Source organism: Festucalex cinctus, chromosome 12 (assembly GCF_051991245.1).
Source record: "Festucalex cinctus isolate MCC-2025b chromosome 12, RoL_Fcin_1.0, whole genome shotgun sequence".
Lineage (NCBI taxonomy): Eukaryota > Metazoa > Chordata > Actinopteri > Syngnathiformes > Syngnathidae > Festucalex > Festucalex cinctus.
Genome location: NC_135422.1, coordinates 964,053 through 983,327, shown reverse-complemented (window position 1 = coordinate 983,327; position 19,275 = coordinate 964,053). Strand labels below are relative to the sequence as shown.

At 38.6% G+C, this 19,275-nt stretch overlaps 1 protein-coding gene across 6 annotated transcripts in view; it reads left to right on the top strand.

Moving 5' to 3' along the window:
* The window catches only part of LOC144031912 (leucine-rich repeat and fibronectin type-III domain-containing protein 2), an 88,767-nt gene that overhangs the window by 38,479 nt on the left and 31,013 nt on the right, over positions 1 to 19,275 (top strand). For 5 of the 6 annotated variants that reach the window (XM_077539442.1, XM_077539439.1, XM_077539441.1 and 2 more), the window contains one exon: positions 16,968 to 17,079. The exons of the other annotated variant lie outside the window; for it this stretch is intronic. The gene's annotated coding sequence lies outside the window, so the exon portion shown is untranslated. The remainder of the gene's footprint in view (positions 1 to 16,967; positions 17,080 to 19,275) is intronic. 6 annotated transcript variants of the gene reach the window in all.

The window sequence follows — 19,275 nt, the reverse complement described above, 5'->3', positions numbered from 1 at the left end:
GACTGGAGGTGTGCGCGCGTGTGTGGGTGCTGTGTTTAGCTGACATGTTTTATTACCCCGATTGTTTGCCAAGAAACGGTCTTGCCTGAAGGGAGGAAACGATCACATTAGCGCACTTGATATTCCAAACAAAAGATCATCTCTCACAACAGCTCTCTCTTCCCAACACGTACTCATCCTTCACAAGGCAAAATGTCAAATTGATAGAATCTTTACATATTGTGCACGTAAAGTGGAGCGCTCATTGTAACATTGGGCTGAGGACTTTTGATTTATTTATTTATTTTTAAGCTCAACTCCATTTTTTGGAGAGTATGTCAAACCCAAGTTTTTATTTACCTCCGCCAAACAAACCCTGATTAGCCTTGTTACCGGTACACAGACACGCACACGTGCACGCATACTATATAACAGTGGCGTGTGGTCATAAGAAGCTATTAATGCGGTGCATGCCCGAGCCCTTCAAAATAAAATCATTGAAAAATATTTCCGTCAGTGTCCTCTAAAATTCAATACCGTAGTCCTACTGTTTTGGTCTTAAATTTCTTGTATATTTTGTCCTGTTTTCCTTGCGGCCAACAGCTTGTTTCATGCGTGCACAATGAGAAACCAAGTTGTGTTAGTTCTGAGAACGTTCTTTCTGTACGTGCGCCTTTTGAACGGCAAAAAAAGTATCATGTGAGCATGTAGCATGTGAGAGGGACACACGAATAGTGAAAATCTGATAATAATTCATGGTAAAAAAAAAAAAAAGAGAGAGCGATGATGATAAGATGTTGAATCGGTAAGACTACCGAATGAACAATTCTGAGCTCTCAAAAAAAAATAAAAATAATAATAATTATAATAATAATAATAATAATAATAATAATAATAATTGATGGTCAATAAATATAATTGCATTTTTTTTTTTTAATACCTGCAATACGCGATGTCAAAAAAATGCAAACAACATTGGGGGAAAAAAATCTGCAAATTTGTAAATGTGTGGGTACCAAACCTCGAGTATGCGTGCGTCCATTGTAAATGCAAAAGAATGCAGTGCAACGTCTGTTACTCTGTACAACCTTTCATGATAATATGCACATTGAAATATCTTTTCCGTAGTGGTTTGAAGGTGCAATTTGGAGTCATGGTTAAAGAGAAATGTATTTGATATGTTTTTTTGGGGTTTTTTTTCTTGCTTCCATCACAAGATATTGTGTAATTTAATCAGTAAAAGGAATGGTGGCCCTCTCGCTGGACTTGACATATGTCGACTTGCGACCACAGTGTCATTAAAATACATATCAATAAACAGGTTGTATTGTTGAGTGCGGAATATAAATTTAACGTCAAGAGACAGAAGTCGTACATTCTGCAACAGGAGAAAATAAAACAGACCAGACTCGCTGTTTTGGAAATAGCTATGCCACCAATTTCTCTGAGCAATGCAGAGATGCTTTGTTTCTTCTGCAGATTCAGTCAAGGTGGGCTTCGAACACAGGCGATCTGTTGAAAATGTGGAAAACATAACAAATTATCCGACCACATCAAAGCCATTAGAATGCAAACAAACTCAACAGTTAAAAAACAAACAAAAAACAAAAAACAGTTGTAGCCCACAATGCTGTTTTCAGTTTTCAAACATGTGTCTGTTAAAACTGACTCAGGGAATCTCATGTGCTGCATTTTTGTGCCTCGTCTAACTGAGCTTTGATCAGAAAATGTCTGGATGCTCAAATCCATGAATGCCTCCCTCAATCTCTATTTACGAACTCGTCCCAAAACTGTCACCGCGGCAGATGGAACAGTCGGAAAAGTCGTGGGGATGAAAGTTCAGCTGTAGTTAAATTTCAGTCCCCGAGTCATCAAGAATGTTTTGCTGGTCCAGGTGGTCTTGTGAAAAATGTGCTCACCACCAGTGAGCTATTTCAATTTGTCACGTTTTTTTTTGTTTTTTCTGTCTCACATGCTACTGAATGTCAGCACATTAATGGAAGGTGTTATTTCTCGTATGGAAGGTGTTATTTCTCGTTCTTACGTCAATTGTTGAGATTGTTGGCCGTGTTGTGCTTCGCATCTGATATCCAGAACTATTTTTGTCCACGGCTGCAAATGAAGTGGCATATGTTATTTATTTGTTTGTTTGTTTATGGGGGTGGCCAGATAATCAATGAGAGAAGCACAAGGTTTGTTTTGTACCAAATAGTATTTAACAGTATTTACTTTTGGGCATACACATTAGGTTGAATGAACTGTTAATCTTAAATGATGATCCATTTTTTTTTAGGCTAAATTCACACATGGAAGCTTGTGTGAGTGAGTGAGTGAGTGAGTGAGTGAGCGAGTGAGTGAGAGATTGAGTGAGTGAAAATAAATAAATAATATTTGCGTGCTGTCAAATTGCCGCGGCAGTGACATCATGCAGCCACCAAATTCGCCCGGCCCCGACGGCGACACCCCCCCCCCCTGCTCTGCGATTGGCTGGAGGGGTAAACAACTGTCTGTCCACAGAAACGTCCCGCTGTTGACAAAACAACCAGAAAATGGCAACATTTATGTACCGGTATACAGTATAACACTTCAAACATAAAGTGCATAAAGCACTTCCAGAACATATAACATAAAACATTAACAATAATACAATCCATAACGACAACAATCCATTTTTTTGTCTTTTCTTTTTTTTTGCTCCCCTGTATTGATCAGAAGCTGCTGAAATGCAATCGGGCCAAGTGAACGCTGAGATGAGAAGGCCCACCAAAAGCACAATTTTGAGATTTCACTGCAGGGGACGTGTCAGTCACTAAATGCGCAACAAATTCAAATCTGTTGATTCACTTCAAAAGCAGATGTGATCCGAAAACGAGCTGCTCTACACATTTCAGAATAGGTCGTCGGTGTTTCAACTACACAGATAAGACATTGTGGTTTCATTCAAATCCTTTGGATTTCTTCATATAGGGAATTATGGCATGTAAAACATTAAGAGCAGGTAGTGCTTTTAACTACTTTTTTGATCATAAGGTCATGGTCACAAATGCACCTTTTTGAGATCAAGTATAAAGTGAGATCCCAGCATACAGCATCCAATCAGTGATAGTTGTTTATAAAAGACTTGTAGATGAGGTGGGAGATTTTCCTGCTTGAATAGAACATATTGCCTCAAATGAGTTTCTCTTGCTTGTCCAAGGGGATTGCTTACACATATATAGACTAATTGACTCCGCAAATATGTATGCATCTACATGCCTGATTACCGTATTTTCCGCACTACAAGGCGCGCCTTCAATGACTGACATATTTTCAAACTTTTTCCATATAAAGTCGCGAAAGTAGAGGCTGGGGTTACGTTATGCATCCATTAGATGGTGCTGCGCTAAAGATAGGTCAGTCAAACTTTATTAATAATTACAAAGCAGCTTTCTGACAACTCCATTCACTCCCAAAATGAATAAACAGCTGTTTTATTATTTTCTCTGAGGGAAAGTATTCGTATTAGCTCGCGATCCAAGATGGCGGCATCTTCCGCGCATGCGCGTCACCGATCGTGCAGGGTCACCGATAGCGTCTGGACCTGTTGCGGCTCAATATCGATCCATATATAAGGCGCACTGGATTATAAGGCGCATGGTCAGCTTTTCCAAAAAATTGAAGGCTTTTAGGTGCGCCTTATAGTGCGGAAAATACGGTACACTAATTTATATAAACGGGAAGTAATGGTAGCATAAGTGTCATTGAGACTGAAATAAGAGTAACTCCTCTCTCGAAACCAAGCGGATACTTTATTATGCTTCAGTCGTATTCTCCGGAACACGCAGAAGGTCACGTGGCCCATTATTCATTTATTGCCCTTTCGGCCTTGAGATCGTGTCGCACTTCCACTTTTGTTTTTATCTTTATCACCTTGTCGGGGCAAAGGATTATTGTGATGCAGAATTCTCCTTGCCAGTTGACTTGGAAGGCCAAAAAGCATTCGCCGCCACTGCGCTGCTGGCTCAGAGGATTCCGTAATTGAATATCCGTTGATGACGGCCCACTTAGCAGCGAGGAAACGGCTTCGGGAGGTCGAAAGAGCGAGCGAGCGAGCGAGCGAGCGAGGGAGGCCGTGCATCATCCCTCAAAACATATTAGAGCTCCTGTCTGGAAAAAGAAACAATGTGAAAGAGACCTCGGAGGAACTTTGGAAGAAGAAGAATAATAATAATAGAAGAAGAATATTCACCCTAAGATTTATGACTGTCTTCAGCATTCTCACAGTCAAAATGAGGATTCTCTCTTTGATACAGAGTCGACATCAGGAGTGTCCAAACTGTTTCATTTGAGGGCCACATACAGAAAATCAGAAGGACGCAAGGGCCACATATTGTTATGAAGAGAAATTGTGTTTCGTTCTAAAAATTGGACAAATAATGTATTCGTACTTTTGCATATTTAGAAAAATGCTCCAGTATAAAAAGCAATTTATTTGTAATATGGCAGTATGGTTATTATAGTTTTGGAATTTTTTGTTTTAGTTAGTTGTTATTATTTTAGTTTTTATTTTATTTTTATATTTTTATATTTTCTCACTATTATATACTCACTATTATATTTTATTTTTATATTTTTATATTTTATTGTTATTTTATTATTTATTAGTTTTCAGGGTGGTTCTGTTAGTTTTTATTAGTTTAGTTCTTTAAAAAAATGCTTAGTTTTAGTTTAGTTTGTTAGTATTAGTTTAAAAATAAAAAGAAAAATGTGTATTACTCGTGCGCAATATTTAAAAAACACCATGTGGCGCAACGTTATCTGAAGGTGCTTTCCTATTGGCTGCTGCTAGATGATGTCACTTCTGTGTGACATACTTTCAAACATCATTATTCCAGTTTATATCAAAATAAATCTACTAAAAATATCATTTAAAATCATCCCCAAAGGCTCAATGGCATGAAATGAATTACCAAAGACTAAAACGAAGGACGTTTGGTATAATTATAGTAAGTTTTAGTTCGTTTTGTTAACATAAAATGTAGTTTTCGTTTTTTAAAAAGCATTTTTGTTTTTATTTTTTTTCGGTAACAATATTGTTTTTGGAATTTTAGTTTGATTTTTTAGTGAACTAAAATAACCTTTAATGGCACTTGTTTTTTGATACCCTCCCTTTTTGTTTTGTTTATTTGATTTGAACTGAGTCAAATGCCTTTTTTAGCATGTCACGGGCCACTGAAAAATGGACGGCGGGCCGCAAATGGCCCCCGGGCCCTAGTTTGGACACGGTTGTATTAGGCGCTGGGGGTCAGCAGGGATGAAATCGACCTGTCGTTTGTTAAGTGTGTGTAAGATGGCGACACTTTGCACTGAGGGTTTTGTTTATTAATATACAATCGTTGTTATTGCAGTCAGTGACGGGTACGGTCAAGAACTACGACTTCTTATTACCACTTGTGCTGCAAATAGGATGGATTAAAAACCATCAGGGATGACATACAGTATAGACAAATACATAATATAAAGATACGCAGCAAAGTAACTTGAATTTCCCTTTCATTGATAATAAGTATGACAAAATAGGCCGACATTATTTGGAAGTGTGATGATCAAGCCTTTGCTAAGCATGTCCACGTCAGCGTTCTTGTTGCAGACAGTCCTTCCTTCTAATCATTGATTGTGGGCTCTCCAATCGTGCATAGGAAACTGAGAGACCAAAAATATTCATTTGGAAGGAAAAAAAAAACAAAAAACAAGTGTACGATGGAGGCTGAATCCATAAATGAGAAATGAGCAGCACATTTCTTATTTGAAAGCAGGCAGCGCCGCTCAGAAATTCACGTTACAAATCCGTCTTTCCTTTTTCAGGATTTGGTCTTGTGTTTGCATTATGAATTGAGTTTAAAACTGCCACTTTGGTTGACTGCTGACCAAAGACGACACACGTTACAACTGTATAATCGAGTCAACCAAGGAAAGCTGTTTTTTTTTGTTTTTTTTTTCTCTTTTGAAAACTTTTAAAAATGATTTAAAAACAAAATGTCCCCCGGCAACCCTTTACTGATCAACTGTGCAATAAATAAGCCCTTGGAGGGCAGAAACTAATGCTAAACCAAAATGCAGTTGACAAAAACTGAGAATCAAAAGATGGCAGCGTTTTATTTTGTGTTCCGGAAAATCGATTTTCTGCATTCACCATTATTTATTCCATACAAAGCAGTTACAAATAAGCATATCCATTTTCAATGTGACACTTGCTCTTATGTAACCTCCAGAAGTTTGCTCAACAGTTTTTAGTATTATAATTTTAATCCAAATAATTCTTTCGTGGATATTCTTAAATTTAGTACAATCAAAAATGAAACGCCTGTTGACGATACTCATCCAGTTTTCGATGAAAACAAAAAAAAAATCGAGCGGCTAATTGACACAGCGTCGAACACACGTACACACAACTTGACTCATTTCCATATTTGCTGTAAGGGTTATCAAGGCTTTGTCATATTTCCTGCTCTTGAAGTATATGCCGGTTACAAACTAAGTGTGTTTTGTATTATTGATCAAAGCAACAATTGATGATCAGTGGAGTTTTTTTTTTCTGCACCTAATTAAATAATGACACGCTTCATGTCACACTACCAAACATCAGCTCATGCAAATGTGGAACAGCTTTTTATTGGCCTCATCAACGCAACCCTCTGCCAGCTGATGCTAAAAATATCCTTGGCCCTGTTTCCTCCTTCCTTCCTCCTTTGGGAGATTTCGGCTCGATAACAGCAAAGGAAACAAACACACAAGGATTTATCACTATTTAGTAGGGCTGGGAATCTTTGATGGGTCTCACCATTCGATTCGATTACGATTTTTGGGTCTGCGATTCCATTCAGAATCGATTCTCGAATGACGAATGATTTCTGCTTCAATTTACAGATATGTACAACACTGTCATGATCGACTCCAGTCTGCTTTGCAAGACAAAATGACAAATAGAGACATTAAAGTGTCTTTTTTTTTTTTTTTAACATTTATTGTAAGTGCCTTTTCCCTTCTTCTTCATTTCTAATTTAAATAAAATTGATTTTTGGATATTAATTCGATTCGATTCGATTAATAAATGAGAATCTCGATTCTTTTATGAATCAATTTTTTGGCATACCCTTACTATTTAGCCCATCTTTCCACTAAATCAGGTGATAAAATATTTGTCTGCAACATTTACTTCCAAGATTCTTTTATACTAGGATAAAAAAAAAAATGTATTCATGTGATTGATTAATTCAAAAGAATGTGTGTTGTTTTCAAATAAAAGAAGAAGAAGAAGAAGCAGAAGGGGGAAAAAAAAGCTTGATTCAAAGAGTATAACTGGTAATTGTAAATATCTTTTCTTACCACGTCATCTAAACAGGATGAAGATTTCCAGGATTTTTTTTTTTTTTTTTACAATAAGACTTTGTTCATTTCCTAATCTCAATATGTTCATTGTGATGTCCTCAACAATGCACGACGGCAGGCAGGCGATGACGCCGCGTGATTATTTGTTTGGGAAAAGAAAAACACAAATCTCGTGCCACATCCAGAGACAGCGTGATTAGCAAACTATAATTAGAGGCACAATCATCATGACTGCCGGGCTGAAACCTTCAACTGCTTCTTCTCGAGCGCGTCCCTGGAGTTCCATCTGCTGTTTTAGGTTTCACTGTCAGGGTACAATTTCACAAAGGCTTCCGTTTTCTGTTTTAGCCATTTTCCGGGCACATATTGATACTTGGATTTCCCACTTACACAATTATAAAAGTCCATCAGCGCTTTACTGCGTGTGTGCGTGTGCACGTCTGTCATGATACGTTCCAAAAACGCGTCTTGAATGACATCCGTTCTGAATGTTGAGGAGGGGGGGGGGAATCTTTTAGAGCCATTCACTTCTACAATAACTTATTTTGCAGATGTCAAGCGTAAAAATGTGTCAGCTTCCCTCATCTTGTCTGATTAACCCTGACAAGAAGCACAATCGGGTGGCTGCCTGTCACACCGAAGCACTTAGCAGCTGAGATAAGGCCACTGGCATTGAGAACTCATTTTCAAGTTGACACCACATGTACAAACCTGCACATCACTCAACAAAAGTAGTCAAAAGTAAGAAGACATTTTGACATTTCCAACGGATCTTTTTTTTGTTTTTTGTTTTTTTTTGACAGAATGAATTTACATTGTACTCAATCTTCAGTAAAAGGTAACAAAGTAATTATTAAAACTAAGACTTTTTATCTGAGTATTACAGACTGACTTCAAATAAAAGAAAATGGGATATTATTATTGCAACTGTTACAAATGACGAGTTTCAGACTAGCCAGTCGGAGGCTAGCTAGCAGCTAGCATTGGAAGTTAACATCTCAATCGCCTCACACTCTCATTTATTGTTTTTATCTGTGCCACTATTTGGCATTTTGACAAATACAGATATCCTTTTTTTTTTTTTTTTTTTTTCTCAGACAATTTTACAGTGTCTGCAAAGATCTTTTGAAACCTTTTACGAACCCCAAATTCGCCACGTTTGCATGCATTGCTTACTCAGCGAAATATCTGCTTAAGAGATCAATTTAAAACTGGGTTATCCTCAGGGAACTTTTGTATTTATGTATTTATTGACATTTTTCACTTTATAAAAGATGCTGGTGACACTACAGGTTTTTAAAAATTAAAAGTAACATTTCAGCTATATTGAAATTTTGAAAAAGTTTGCTGTAAAATGAAATTTTGTTATGGATTTTTCATGAAAGTTGAAATGTTTGATTTACTTTCACGGACCTATGTAAAGATGTGGTGGGCCAGATTTGGCCCCCAGCCCTCGAGTTTGACACTTGTGCGCTAGATGTTTAAAATTAAGAGAAAAACCTTGAACATGTTGAAAATTTGAAAAAAAATTTTTAACAAGCACCCTCAATGGCATTTAAAAAAAAGTTACTGTAAGCTTTTTAATTTTGACGCTAATATTTTCTCTTTTACGGCAAATCAATATCGGCTTCAAATATCGGTTATCGGCCCAAAAAACCCCCCAAAAAACACGTCGATCACTAATTGAAATAGTGGGTTATGCTGCTCTTTTCATTCTGACGCATTATAGTTGTTGTTTTCTATGCAATTAATTCTGGGCCTTCTTTTGGAATAAGTGTCACAAATTGCCAGAGAAAAAGCAACATTTTTTTTATATGATGATAGTTTTGACCCTTGAAGATTTGTGTAAGTATAGAGTTTTTGTTTGTTTTTTTCCTCCAAATGTTTGGTCCATTTGCAAAATATATGACTGAGACAACCTCAATATTTCCTCCCGGTAACACATTTTATGATTAAAAACACTGGAATTTCATAAGTGCTATTATCTTTGCATAAGTAATGCATTTTCCTCCCTTGTGTACTTGCCTTGAAAATATTCAATCTTGTGCTGAAGACTTCCATAGTCAATTACGGTATTGGGCCTCATCCTATATCTTCAATGCAAATGAGCCGATAAATGCACAAACATCTCCCCGACGTTCAGTATTTAACGCCTGCCTGCATTTAAGTGCTTCCCAATGACTTGATCTTCTGCTTTGAAACGTGAACCGATGAAGTTTAGGAGGATTTTTCTTGCAACGAATGAGCTTCCTAAGCCTCCATATACAGTGGATATAAGAAGTCTGTTCACATCTATGTTAAAATGCCTTTTTTTTTTTTTTGTGATGTAAGAAAATGACATCGAAATAAACCCTTTCAAAACTTTTTCAATAATGTGACCCAAATAACCCCGTATTTACCCTATTTTCCGCACTATAAGGTGCACCTAAAAGACTTCAATTTTTTGAAAAGCTGACCATGCGCCTTATAATCCAGTGCGCCTTATATATGGATCAATACTGAGCCGCAACAGGTCTCGCTGTCAAGACGCTATCGTATGACCCTGCACGATTGGAAGGTCCCGCCATCTTGGATCGCTAGCTAATACTAATAATAAAACAGCTGTTTATTCATTTTGGGAGTGAATGTAGTTGCCAGAAAGCTCGTTTGTAATCTATTAATAAAGTTTGACTGACCTATCTGACTGTTTGGTTGACGTTCCCTTTAGCGCAGCACCGTCTAATGGATGCATAACGTAACCCCAGCCTCTACTGCAGCGCCTTATATATGGAAAACGTTTTAAAATATGTCATTCATTGAAGGTGCGCCTTATAGTGCGGAAAATACGGTACTGTATTTACTGTTATACGTATATAGGCAGAAAGTGTGGCGTTTTTGCTGTAGAGACACCAAATAACGTGAAAACATGGCGGAGAAATCAGTGTATTCAAGGGAGGCTCCTTTAGAGAGTAGGAAAAAAAAACGACAAAAGAGGGCAGAGAAAATACTGTACTAGCAATACAGACAAATTGAATTGTGACAACTCGGTGGTGATGAGATGATGTCATTAAATATGCACAATATGTTTTGTTTGCTCTATTATTCTCCACTTTGCTATTCTCCTGGACCTTGTGATGAGACAAGCTTGTCCTAAAATGCATAATTATTATTTTTTTTTTCTTTTTCCATGCGGGTATCGTTAGTTAGTGTCAAGCACAAAGATAAATTGCATGGCAAATACCCACCAATGGTTTCCACGAGCTGCTGCAGAGCTAAAGATAGTAACAACAACATCAGCTCATCAGCCCTCGTACCGTCTTCTGCATGCCGGCCTAAAAATAAAGAAAAGTTCTCAAGCCGCAAGAATGCGGTTGAATGGCTTGCTGAGCCGTGAAGACTCGTGCACAACATGGATTATGCATATAGTAAAGCTATCCTGAAAACATCCGTGTACATCCAAAGGAAGTGATGTTTCTTTAAATATGTATGCCACTTTTAAGACCATTGGTGCAAGGGGGAAACAAAGGTTTAATTGCAGGCATAATATGTAAGTGGACATGGGCCTTGAAAACTTTTATAAAAAAAACAAAAACAAAAAGGAAAAGGGACTCCAGAGCTTATCAAATAATGTTACATTATAAACCAGGGACAGCCAATGTTTCTCCAATCTAAGAAAATAGAGCTCTTCCTTCATCCATTTTGTGTAGGTGGCTGTGCTTGAGATTTTACAATATCAACTTCCTCACCACTCTCAAAGGACAAGAGGAAATAGGTAAAGACGGGTACGCTGCGAAAATAACTACGTATTTGGATCAATCTTCCTCGCAGCTCCACTGGATAATGCATTCAAAATTTGGCACCAGAAATCATTCAGCTCCAAAAAAGTGTCTAGTTGACATCGATCACGCCGAGGTGATATCGGATTAAAAATCCTTGAGCTTGAAGTAAGATATGATATGACATGAAACGTTGTCTATAGAACATATTGTTGACGTGTGCACTGTCGTTATGATCCCCTCTCAAACCTAATCTGAAATTGTCCTCTCATATATGGTTTGCAGCACAGCAGGAGAAACTAACAGCCTCCTAGTCGACGCATCGATGTTGTGATGTGTCATATTATCCTCGTAACAATCCAAAACCTGTTTTTACCTGCAGCATCCTTCTCGTGCAAAGGGCTCTTTTGCATAAATAAATTAATAAATAAATCCATCCCATTTTGGCGCAAAACTCGTGTGCACTTCTCCACAAAAATCACGTAATAGTACGACCGCTTGTGCATTTCACTTTGTTGGGAGCTCTACTGTGGACTAATTTACAGCAAAAGAAAACAAATACACGTGAAGAATGCGACAAATGACGTTTTAAACTGTGTGAGAAAGCACAAGTCAGCATTCCGCATGGATGTCAGCGAGCGCGGTTTGTGAACCCAAGCAATATTTTCCAGAGAAATGTGTTTGTAAACTGATTTATTTTTGACCCGAGGTCCCACTGAGAGGTTCTACCTTAATGGATCCATTTTTTTCCACCTCGCCGCAGCTGTGGAGAGCCCGAAGCTCGCTTGTAACTCAAGTCACTGTTGTTGGAGGCAGCAAAATCGCATCATGAAACACTCGGGGGGCTCTTGTAAGTCGAGCTGCCGCCGTACCTTGATTTTGCCTTGCACTACTGTGTAAGCCAGTGCTTCATAAGCTTCGTTCAATCAAACCCCAGAGGTTCAGCCAATCAGCCTGAGGGGGTTGGCGAAGGTCAAGTCACGCTGCAATGCTTGGTCTATCTGTGCTGTGGGGAATTTGGTGCAATTAGTTGACTCGTGAAGTTACATCGTGTGATTTCGTGCTTATTTTAATCCCTTCATACTATGTCGAGCAAAAAAAAAGGAAAGTGGTTGGAGGAATATGTGTAATATGAATTCACGTGATTAATGGAATGTATGGTGTTCCGCAGGGTTCAATTCTGGGACCTCTGCTATTTTCATTGTATCTACTGCAACAGTGGTGGTTGTTTTCGTGCGCTATAATGATAGATTTGATTTGAGTGATGAGAGTCAGTATCCTAAATTCGTGATTTGCAACCTCAAGTTATTCCAGCTCAACTAGCTATCTAGCAAAATTAAAGAAACACTTGATTAAGTACTGAGGACTCGGGTTCGAGTCCAGGCTCCGTCCTTCCTGGGTGGAGTTTGCATGTTCTCCCCGTGCCCGCGTGGGTCTTCTCCGGGTGCTCCGGTCTCCTCCCACATTCCAAAGACATGCATGGCAGGTTCATTGGGCGCTCCGAATTGTGGATGGTTGTTGGTCTCTGTGTGCCCTGCGATTGGGTTGTACCCCGCCTACTGCCCAAAGCCAGCTGAGATAGGCTCCAGCACCCCCCTCAACCCTTGTGTGGAATAAGCGGTCAAGAAAATGGATGGATGGACATGGGGAATACAAGAACTTAGCATTTTTTTTCAATTCTAGGTGAAAAGAGCCAGATTTGATGAAAAGGATACTCTTCCCTGCTCATTTTGTTCACCAGTAAAGCTTATATTTGTATTGAATTTGAAAACTAAAACAAAAAAAAACGTTATTTTTTCATAAAGACGGGTTCGGTGAATGCGCATAGGAAAGTGATGAGGTTCAGTACCTGTAACAAGGTGTAAACTTTTCCAGCAAGTAGCATTATGGTTCACAATGTAGCTGCATTTTGCAGAGTTTTGAAAGGTCCCAAAATAAGCACTCCATACCATGCAACTTTTGGCACCTCCTGTCAGGATAGCAACAGCACTGGTACAGTACTAAAATGGTGGAGCTGCACTTATTGCAGTCCGTTATCGGGTCGGACAGAATTGTCGACGAGTCAACTTTGCTACTCCACACTTTGCTGAGTGACTTGTCGCTAATCACTTGGACTTTTGTTTAGTTTGTTTGTTTGTTTGTTTGTTTGTTTTGCTTTCGGAGGAGGCAGAACACTTGTGGCAATATGTTCGGTGAAGAAATGAGTTCATCACCTTAATTGACTTTTCATTGTCTGCTACCTCTGCATCAATCATTGACATTCAAAGAGACTTGCTCGGCCCATATCCAGCCAAGCACTTACCGCAGATCAAAACAAAGGAAAGAGCAAGGCTGAGGAATGTTGAGTAGCATGTCCTCTGACCACCAACCTCGGAGACGCCTCATTTGCAGCCTGCGCCATGTGCAAATACGGTTTGATAGATAGATAGATCGAGTCAAGGTATATACAGCAGCCCGCCATGTCATCATGTTGCGTCTGTTTGCAGAGAGAGATTGGATTTGATTGAGAGGAACATTACGCCGGTCCTTTGATGATCTGGTGATTCAAGTTGCGACACTAGTGGGCATAATAATGATCACATTAGAATATGCATGTCCTGTAGTCAGCGCAGATAGTTGTGAAAGGCAAGACAAAGTCAGCCCTCGCTGCATATTAAATGTTATCTTTTACAAGTGGACCTCATGCTAATGAGGGGCATTCCACTGTTAAACTGAATGGACAAAAAGTCGAGAAAGGAAAAAAATTAAGCATTTATGAATTGTCTCCCATGTTCTCATGTTGCAAAGGATCACTCGTGGTTTGGAGTCTGAATCACTTCAGTTGACCTGCGATCACACGTGAATTATACTATGTTATATTATTCATATAATATAAACATCTTGGTTGATGTTCAGCATTTTGGCAAGTTATATGGCAGAATATATTATAATCATCATCATCATCATCATCCATTAGATTTATAAGTGCCTTTCAGGAAACCCAAGGACGCTGTACAGATCCTTGCAGATTAGAAAAAAAATAATTAGTTCAAAAATACAGCCAATTGAGAAAAAAAAAAGGAAATTTAAAACACATTGCGAATAATGTCTTGGCTACTTCCTGTCAACTTGGTTCATTACTGAGAGAACATAAATTGCTATTTATTAGTACAGTGCAAGTGCTGAAGTGATTTTCTAAAAGCATCAAAGAACCACAACAAAACTGTATACAGTATCACAAAAGTGAGACGAAATACTGACACGTTTTCACTTAGGGTTGGACTTAACATTTGTTTCCAGGGCTTTTTAGCTATTAATAGTTTTATATTTTTCATTTGTAAAAATCCAGCCATTTTTTTTTATCTATCTCAGGGAGTGGATATTAATAATGATGATGATAATAATAATAATAATAATAATAATAATAATGGGAATATAACTCATATTCCACAAATGTAATATTTTAATTAACTTAACTTTTAATTAACTTCCACTTTAATGGAACAATAAATTGATGGATGAATAAATAACGACTTTTCATACTGTCCAAGTGTCATTTCTTCAGTGTCGACCCATGAAAAGATATTATAGTCAATAGTTGTGCATGTCTGTACTTTATGTGCCCAAAAGGTGCCCACACATCAACATTTGTTGCAATGTGGTTGCATAACATACAGCATGTTTTTACATTGATGTTCTTATCTTCATGTGCAATCCAAGTTTCTAAAATGAAATCTGGAACATCGTGTTCTTACACAGTCGGGAAAATCCTTATCTGGTTTGTGCCATGTTTCACTCCGCCACGCTGACCATAATGGAGAGTGACAGCTATCGATGACCTACAGTATGTGACTTGAACGCCAACAGCTACGTCTCAATTACACAGTGTGAAATTGTAACGGTCTGAATCCTGCTTCCACTTTTACAGCTTCATGCCTCTTTGCGCTCAAACAATATATGAAGCCCGCCATCAGGCACTTTGGCCACTGGCTTAAGTGCCAGGAGAAATGCAGTGTCTGGAATCCCGTTAAGCATCTTGTGCTGGATAGACACTGAGGAATTTACGGGGCAGATGCCAACAACCACAACCAAAGGAATCAGGACATCTATGTGGCTTACAAACACTCCACAATGCACACTGGGGTGCATATTCACTTCAAATGCGCTGCGTCAGGTAACAGCGCGAAATATTGCACCACAACTGCACCCGCAGTCTGCGTCCAGTTACCAACCTATTCACTCAGGATATTGCTCCAATCATATACCGGCGCAAACACACCCACAAAACTGACAGCTTGGAGCAAATTTGCACCTGATTTAACACACATGGCAATGGATTTGCGACAACAACATGGTTGTTATAGTAACAGTTGCCAGAAAGATGACATCATCAGAAAGCGAAGTTGGACCGAGAGAGTCAGCGTTTAGAGCGCCATTAGGCAAGGCAAGGCAAGGCGAGAGAGGACGACAACGACGTCATTCATTCATAAAGTACAAATTATTGGTGAGATTGTTTTTAAAAATATATTTTCAGAGGTTGGCGTGGACGTACAGTATGGCACGTAAGAATGATCGTAAAATGCCTCCCCGCCATTGCCGATCAGCCCGGGTTACGTTATGTGTCCTAAACCAACATAGAAAAATGTCATTCCCCCCCCCTCTCTCTCTCTCTCACTCTCTCTCACTCTTCTTTCCTCTCTGCATGATCATGTTGTGCCATAAATGACATGCACTGCTGTCATGATCCCGGGATCGAGGTTGCGGCAGGTTAACACATGAATGAAAAAAAAAAGCAACACATGTTACAATTGTACACTAAACTGAAGTAAAGTCTTAGTTCTGGTCCATTTGTTAATATCCCTTTCTCATTTGGATGACTCTTTTCAAAACACAAGATTTTCATTAACTTAGGAAACCTAAAGAATGGTCATTTTCATGGATCAAACAATCTCCTTTTTTTTTTCTTCATGCCAGAGCAGTGCTTATTATGTGCCTTCACATTGACACAGTTTAATTTGGAGTCTGTTGTCCAGCAGTATGAGACCATGGCTTCGCTTCTTTTCTTTTCTTTCAGCAGTATTTTCTGTTTCACTCTTTCGCCCCAACTGTCAGCTTTGGCAGAGACAGACGTCTGGCAGAGGCAGACTTTAACTAGAGTCTTATTCTTAGCAGAAAGAAGCGTTATTCAAAAAGCGAGCGCTCGTCTTGCGGTGAGGTGTTCAAAAATGCTTTTATTTATGTACCTTGGTTGGTTCACTAGAAATGATTTTTGACCAAAATCAACATAATAAATCCTTGCGGTGTGTTTTTATCCGGGCTCAGCATCCCACAGTTTAATGAGGGAGCAGCTTCAGCCTTCTTAAAAAAAATAAACATCCTTTGATTTCGTGACACAAATAAAACAAACAAAATGCTCAAAACAAAGAACAACCAGGGGGGGGAAAAATCCATTTAGTACCATAATTCTACAAAAGACTACCAAGTCACATTTTCAGGTTTTTAGTTTGGTCATAATTACTTTGTTGCTTGATTAGATGCAAGAAGTAGTGCCTGGAATTGTACACCAAATGCACATTCACACATTTGTTTATCATTTAACCACATAATCCCCAATCCATTCAAACGGGTTACTAATTGTACTTTGACTAAAATAACACGTCACAGTCCCAAAATGGAGTGCACCAATATAGTCCAAAGTGCTTTACCAAGCCTCATAGTCACTTTTTTGAGAACATAATGTAGCGTACTACAAAAGTAGTCGCATCAGCCTGTGGAAGGCTTTTACTTTTTAGTTTAAAAAAAAAAAAACTTACTCTAACCTACAGGATCCCTCTCTGGACACTGGCCGAAGCCAGTGGGTGTTCAATGAGCTTTTTCCTGTTTCAGGTGACCCAGCTGAGACACGTTTGACCAAGACCAGGAACAGAATCTGCCTCCTACTTTGACGTGACCAATATGTGTCTGGACACTTGAGCAGACCAAACAAGTTCCGATCACTGTGAGTACCGCGCAGAAGCAAAACCGGTCTTTGATTTTGTGTCAAACGGCATTCGTGGCATGCCGTTAAGAAGTGTTACCTCATTTAGCTATGAGATAGACAAACGTTTTTGTTTTTTATTTAATAACAGTTTCAGTGATACATTTCGAAATTGTGTTAGTCATTTGATGAGTTCAATTGTGTATCTGCTACTATTATTTAATGGCACTAATATTACAAATAGAGCTGTCAAACGATAAATTTTTTTAATCAGATTAATCACATCTTAGAATTTTGATTAATCATGAGTAATCACTTTCCCCAACATATTTTGCCCGATAAATTTGAAGCACACCTTTTATGTGTTAATTTTTTCAATATTTAATGTTATGAGGACATCTTCAAAAATTGATATCCACTGCACACGCTCATCCTGCTTTTTCTAATCAATTAATTATTTACATAATTTAAAATGGGGAAAAAATGACCTATGGCATATGTAAACATTTATTGAATGCTTTACTTGAATGCATGTAGTTATGTTTATTGCTCAAACTCCGACAGCTATCTTAACGTAACCATCCGCTGTCTGCTAAAAAGGATCATCTGCGGTCAAAATTAATAGTGTGATTAATCTGTGGTAATACAATGATTAATGCGATATTTTTTTTTGATTAATAAATTAGTTAACGCTTTAACTTTGACAGCAAAACATGTCTTATGGCTCACATCTTTACAAGATGTTGATAAATAATTCAAAAAAAAAGGACACCAAATTTGACATTCGTCATCCCCATAAAACAAAAGAAGTTCAACTTGACTAAATTTTGACAGACTTACCCTAATCCTCTTACATGCTATTGTACGTTTTGTGCCGCCCGATTAAATGATACCCATCGCTGAGTGGGTCAAAAACCCAAGCAAAACCCAACACATTCTGATATACAAAGTTGGATTAGGTCTTAAGCCATCCGCCCAGACGCTTCCCCTTCTCATTCGATCCATCACCCGTTCTGTGAGCAAAATTGGCACCATTTACTGCTGTCACCACAGGGCTTATTGTCTCCTTTTATCCGAGGGACAAAGCTGCCGTGACATTGAAATGATCCTTGCTTGTTTCAAATGTACTTTTTGGTGGCAAGAAAAACAGATAAGGGGTTGGGAGTAGGCGGTGGCAAGTAGGTGCCAAACCTCGGGGGGGGGGGGGAATGGATTACAATGAGTGGGACAGTTTGTGAAAAAGATAAAACGCAATCTGCCACGGTAAATTGGGTTGATTTGGTTCAAAAGTGTCAGGTAGGTGTCGAGCGCCTGCAGGGTTTTCCCTCAGGGAGTGATAGAATATCGACTTTGATTGCTTCCCAGAAAGTCAGACGAGACGAGCAACAGCCAGTTTGCTCTCTTTTAAATTAGAGCTTTAATTAACGTGTAAACCTCTGTCAGACTCAACTCAAACGCGGCTTTTCCCAGGGCTTGGACTATTAAAAGTGCATCGTGATTTGAGACTCACTTAATATGGACATAATTACTGGGGCATCAAACCATTTCATCTACTGGACGAGGCATTGGAACAAAATATCAAGTTACTTTTACTCATTTGGGAAATCTTTCAAACAGATTTTGAAGTTTGTCTGTGAGAATGCTTTTCTATTCGTTAGAAAAATATATGTTGAGGTCAAGTGATGTTGGATAAGCAAGCCTGACTCACAAGTCACATCCGAGTGGGACAAAGTCATGCCCAGCCAGCCCGGACTAATTCGAATCGCACCCCGATTCGGTTTTTCAGCATCTGTGATATAACACTTGAAAAAGAAACATTATTGAACTAAAAAAAACAAAACAAAAAATAAATACTACCTTTATATTTTTTTTTTTCCGTAAAATATTCCCTGTGCGCCTTTCTGTGCCAAAAGTACGAGTACAATGAGGCAGTTGCAATATTTCATATTTATTTTAACAATACAGTATAGTTGAAATTGAAACTGAAGCGCTAACAGTAACGAAATGCTTTTCTCGAACCCTGCTGAGAACTGCTGCCTGATGGACCCGACTTTGTTATATTGGGGGAACGCTGTAACAAAAAGGGTCTTCCCAAAACTCTTCCACTTTAAGTAAGGCACATAGAATTCAAAATGCAGTTAGGATTTATGGTACCTGAGAGACAAAGCCTTACTCTTGACCCATTCATTCATTCATTCATTCATTCATTCACCAATG